Below are 6,519 nucleotides of genomic sequence, written 5' to 3'. Positions count from 1 at the left end.
CTGGAGGGTTATTCTGCAAATTTTCAGCAACTTAGCATGCGACCGTTTGATCTCAGATCCAAGGGCTGCCAGCAGCCCGTATCATGGTCGCGCCTACCACGACCGTCGTGTCGCTCGCGCGGTCGCGCCCTTGGAGATTTAACACGGTGCGTTAGGCTATCTGATGTTGGCATGTCATACATAGTCATCACTTAGTCACTCATACTACAACAAGGTTGGCCATAAGTGTATTTTTTTACTCCTCTCTATCTCTTTCTTCGTACTCCCTCCGTCCCATAATATAAGAACGTTTTTGACACTAGTGTAGTGCCAAAAACGTTCTTATATTATGGGACACGGGGAGTACTAGTATTTATTGCATTTGCCAAGGAGTGACCTCTTCCAATGAAATGGTGTTGCTAAGTTTGCTTCATTTAATTAGCTATAGACTCAAAATTGTCTTTTCACCTGGATACACGTGCTTAGCACTGTTTCTTCCTTGGGTCACCAAACTAGTCTCTCTCTTCTTGATTAACTTGCCACATAAAACTTTATGCCTATGTGGCAAGCTTAAGCACCTGTAGGAGCAAGTAAAAGTAAGTACAATAGTGCGCTTTACATGGCATTTTTGCATATGTGGAGGAAAGAGAGGCAAGGAAAAAGTGGAGAAGTGGGCTGTCATGCAAGAGCCAGCCTCTACTACATTGTGTAGCATTGGGAGAGGCACCTGTATGGAGGTGGTCAGGAATCAGGAGACTCACGTCGGTCGTAGCGCCGCAGTTAAAATGATAATGGCAAGTCAAATCACAGGGCCCCACCTGTCCAGCAGTAACTCGCTGTCAAATCACACAGCCCTACGTTTGCAGCAGCCTACTCCCTCATCTTCTCGCATCTCTATCGAACCGACTAGGCGGAACTGCCCCGCCTACCGCGCAAGAAAAGCCCCGCCCTCGACTTTTAAATACAACTACATCCGCTTAAGAATCCAATGATATACTTTTTGTGACATAGTAACTCATATTTAGTTAGTCAAATGGATGACCTAGAACTACGTGCAGGCCCTATAAACTGAGACGCCTAAAAATAAAAAAACTGAGACGAAGAGGGTAGTTCAGCAAGTATCTTTTTAGATCAATATAGTCGGGATTCACCAAGGAGCAAAATCAAGTGGTAGGCTGCTCCTGTCATGTTGGCGTAGCAACTCAAGCAGGGTCAGTCCGCACACGAAATGGTAACACACTTAACAGGACCCCTTTGGCCGACATGTGGCTCATCCACCGTCTTGTTCCACGTGTGATGCACCAAATTACAGTTTGGAGCAGCGGTTGGAATTGGAGGCACCCCATTCATAGCGCCGCAGTAGTAGAAAATGAGCGATGAGGGGTCAAATCACAAAGCCCCACCTTTCCCGCATTAAGCTGGACGGACGAAGCAACCATCATTTCACTCTAGGGCGCAAGAGCATAAAGAAAAGATAAAACAATGATGCATGCGGCAGCTACCTAGGGCACCCTAGGGTAGGGGTCTCCACTACAGATCCTTTTTTTGAAAGCGCCTCCACTACAAATCGGCTTCTCCCTCGTCCTCTTGAAGAAAACCGATGATGAGTGCGGTGGTAGGGTTTGTAGGAGTACTATGGCGTGCGGGGCCACGTCGTAGTAAACGGGTTCGAGTCGATGCCTTAAATATGTGTGGGCCGCTTGCTTTTACGGGAAAGAGGAAGCATTTTGGGTTCAGGGACCAATGGAGATATAGTACATACAAAAAATTGTGGACGTAGGTTCGAGTGAAAGGCAATGATGCATGGGCCCTGCATTTTGATATACCCGGGGCCGCGTGAAATTTGCTACTCTACTCAAAACTAGTAAGGTACACATGTATTGAACGCATGAGATTTCGAAACCAAATTATCAATAAATACACACTATAGCATGTAAAGCTTTGAGTCATATATGCATGATGTAGATGTTCGTTTAGTTCTTATAGTTCATCTCATTCAAAATCAATTAGTTTTATAAAAATGTTAAGATTCATGGGGTTGTGCATTGTAAATCATAAAGTAAAAAACAAATAATGGCAATTCATTTAGAAAAAAATAATCAATTATGATACAGAAGATTCTAGAACAAAGGAGAAGTGCTTGTATTTTGAGGTTTGTGCATTATGCTTAAGTTCAACCATGGAGTCTTCTAAATTGTACATGTGGTAGATCTGGTGGAATGTTGATGATATCCAACGGCCAGTAGTGCTCGGATTTTCCTATCTCTGCACTATCGGGTTAGCTTCATCCAGCGACCATCTTTCAAAGTTATTGGCACACTATATAGTTCTTGTGCCATAGTTGCATGTTTTGGAAAAAAACTACTAGTGGGTTGTACTATCTATTTAGGAATAGAAGATATATACATGGAAGTTGTAGGGAAAGAGATGACATGGAGCATCTCAATTCCTATGAGTAGGGATTGGAAAAGAGATGTCATTTGGTTCACATCATAGGAACTTTTCTATTGAATCTAGAGATGACATGTATCTCAATTCCTATGAGGAGGGATTAGAAAAGAGGTGTAATTTGGTTCATATCATAGGAACTTTTCTATTGAATATACGCTAATGTTTATTTTCCTTTGAAATTAAGGGAGTATAGGAATCCATTCATATGAACCAAGTGGCTCTAAAGCTATACAAATGATATCATGTTTATTTCCTTTGAAATGTGGAGTATATGAATCTATTCCTATGAACCAATTGGCTCTAAAGGAAAAAATCCTATAAAAATCATATCATATAGAGTTCCTATGATATTCCTCGACACTAAAGGATGCTTGAAATTGCTGCGGGTGATACGATGGTCTTTCTTTGTAGACTCCTCACCCATCTTTATAGTTACCTCTCGAAGATGAATGAAATGATATATACATGGTATTCTACATGTGCAATTTGGTACACGAAAACTCGATAAAGTTTGCGAGGTTCGAATTTTCAATAAAGCTATATGCACTGCATTTCGGAACGGAGGTAGCATGGCCTCCCGATGCCGTCTTTGCCACATGGCGACGACCCTCAGGTATATATTCCTTCAAAACCTGCCTTGCTCTACTGCCCCAGCTCCCTTCATGTGGATCCTTTTCTACTTTCGTCCGCTGTTCCAAAGCCACCTAGACTTCTACTATTATTAGAAGTAAAGCTAGTTCATACAGTCAACTCAAAGCGTTGGTTCAAACAGGGAAGAAAGTGGGAAAGTTGTAGCATTAATCTAGGACTTGGTTCTAAGAGGAAACGGGGGAAAGTAGTAATATTTGTAACTACTTAAATAATTGTATTTCGTATTTGCGCAAACAGGGATGTCTGTCTCCATATCATTTCGGGATGTCTGTCTCCGTATCGTTTCTATCCACGCAATCAAAAGCACACACCTCAGTTTTAGTACAACTGCGCAAAATGAGATGGCTATCCCTCGTTGTCATCGTCTAACCTCCCGTCTTCAAGGTATCCCTACATTGGTAGTAACTAAGGTAGAATGACCAACGCAATCTAAAAGAAGCTGATTCGTACATTTTACTTCCTGATTGCAGTGCAGGGATGAGCGAAAACAACTGCATCCTAGTCCGGAATGCACTTTCTACCAGTTCATCCATGGACCGAGGACTAGCTAGCATGGCTGCACATCGGTTTTTTGGACAGGTGCGCGGACAAGAGGCATTGTGGTTTGCTTATTTCTGCAAATAGCGGTGCTTAAATTTAGTGGAATGCACAAGCATTTCAGCTGGTCAGTACACTGCATGGTTCAGTTCAGCATTCTAGCTGAGACCACAATTATAATTGGTTATTCTGGAATGAGAGAACCTAACCCTGGATGGTGGCAACAAGAAAAAACCAGAGTGAACTCCAGGAAATTTAAGCCTGCCGGGAGGCCCTTTGCTCAGAGAAGCTTTGCTTGTTTTTTCCCGATTTGTAAACCTTCTCACAACTTTGTCTTTTGCTGTGAACTAGTATGTGTTTGTTATGTTCTATGAATCATTGAGATGTATAAAATTGCTTAACTTATGCTTTTCAAGTTTTTTATGAAGACGAGTTTAATGTGAGTGTCCCACATGAGCGCTGGACTAGCGTGTGAACATTTGGAATTTATTACATTGTGGCCTCAATTAATTGCATGAACCATTGTTACAAGATACATAGTTGCTTATATGTCAGACAGCAGATTGTTGATTGTTAGCTGGTCGATAGCCTAGTGTTGAAGCGAGCTGAGCCAATGTGCCGTGTTTTGCACAACTGCTTACAAGTGGGGTAGCACCAACAGTGTTTACAACTACTTATGTATACGTCGGCGCATGGTTCTCGAACGAGTGCTCTATTTCATCAAAACACACACTGCTCATATGATAAACTGTGACAACTTATGTCTTACCATGCCATATTCATGAAAAAACTAGTGAGGACGCATCTGTTTCGGCAACAATTACGATGGTTCTCACATGATTCACGGGCACACAAGAGTAGCAGCAGTTCCCATAGACGGATTCAAACAGAGTACTAGCCCCAGAGGGGTCAATAACACGCAAGGTTCGGATAATTAGACACAATCCAAACTACTATTAAACACTAGCTGGGGCAACTATTTCATGCCTCGGTCTAATTTGGGTTGGACACAAGACGGACCTTGCCATGAACATCATCGAGGACATCCCGCGGCAGCTCAATCCTGTGAACCTTCATGAAGACAACCTTGTGGCCTTGCCACTGATAAACTTGTTTGTGGAGGCATGCCACGTCATCTTCCTACGTAAGCTTGACAAGAACAGTATGCCTCACAAACGAAGGAGTAGCTTTGAACTTCTTGTGCTTCAGTACACCCTGGACAACATGCCTGACAACAGTGAGGCTGGAATACAACTCTTCATTGGTATAACCGCAAATGGCTTCCAGGATCCAATAGCCTAAGAACTTTGTTTTCCCAGTGCATATATTCAGGTCGTCCGCCTCATAGCGAGTGACATGTACAACCACACAATCCTTGTCTGCATCAAGGCTCTAATTGAAACAGAAACAAATTCTAAATTACTTTTCAGTATAAGAAACACAAGTTATTTAAACCACTATGTATAGAATGGCATCGAAGCTAATAAAATTTTGCATTATTAATCACCACATACTTCCTTTTCTAAAAAAATCACCACATACTTAGATGAAAAACCACAATCAAGATCGGCAAAGAAGGAAATCACCTTGGGCAGCTCAGTGGGGGGGGGGGACACATCCTCGAAGGCGAAAACTGCTCCTGCAGTGCCACGGGGACTGTAACCTCAAACGGGGCATTGACCATCTCAGTAGTGGTCGTGAGCGTATCTGGTGTTGGCTCGATGGTTGCCTCCGTCTTCTTGGAGCTCTCTGTCTCGTGGGGATCAGCCTCCCGCATCTGCTCCAATATCGGCAGATCTTTGCCTGGTTCTCCTTGGTCCATCATGAAACTGACGAATACTAGGAGACCACTGAAAGGAAAACACAATCGCAATGACAATGAAACAAAAAAGAGAGTGAGGATTGGTTACTACTTTGCAAAAGATCTTTTTTTCTCTAAACGAAAATATACCAACATCACAGATCTGCTTACCTTCCCATTGTTTGGAGAGAAGAACAGTGGCAGATGCGAGTGTTGCCTTTCTTGAAGACGGTGAGGGAGAAGGGGATTCAGCGAAGAGTGAAATGATGGTTGCTTCGTCCGTCAAACTTAGACTGCGGGGAGGTGGGGTTTTGTGATACGACGGCTAGTTACTGCCGCGCTACGACCGGGGTGACTCTCGCCTGCATACTGCCTTCTAATTTGCACTACTAGGGAAAAGCCTAGCAGCAGCACGGGTTTTGGGCCTATTAGCAGCGCGGGGGCCGGCGCTACAGCTAACGTATAGCAGCAGCGCGGGTGCCACCCGTGCTACTACTACGTCCGTTAGTAGTAGCACGGGTTTGCGCTACTACTAACCCGCGGAATTATTTTTCGAATTTTTTGCGCAAATTTTCAAATTTCTGAATTATTTTAACCTCTAATCTCTAATCACCCTCATCGCTGCTCAATTTAATCTCTAATCACCCCTCATCATTCCAAATCATCTAACTTCCTGGACGGTCACCCATCCTCTCACTACTCCAGCCTGAGCACGCTTAACTTCCGGGTTCTATTCTCCCTCGATTCCAAGTTTGCACTTGTTGTTTTCCTGACAATAGTAAGATGTCAATCCTATTAACCCTCGGGAGTTTAGCTTGAGCATGAAGTCACACATTTCGCTGTTTGAGTTTAAAACTATTGTTCTAAAAAACAATAATTATTTAGTAACACTAATATTTCTTGAATAAGGAGTTTGACCACATTTTGACCAAAGTTTGACCACAGTTTGACCAGATTTGACCAAAATTCCGAAAAACTAAAATAATTATTTAGTAACACTAATATTCTTGAATAATTATTTAGTAACACTAATACTTCTTGAATAAGTAGTTTGACCATAGTTTGACCAGATTTGACCAAAATTAAAAAAACTGAAATTT

Source organism: Triticum aestivum, chromosome 2A (genome assembly GCF_018294505.1).
Source record: "Triticum aestivum cultivar Chinese Spring chromosome 2A, IWGSC CS RefSeq v2.1, whole genome shotgun sequence".
Classification (NCBI taxonomy): Eukaryota; Viridiplantae; Streptophyta; class Magnoliopsida; order Poales; family Poaceae; genus Triticum; species Triticum aestivum.
The sequence above is the reverse complement of the archived record's forward strand: the minus strand, read 5'-3'. Positions refer to the sequence as shown.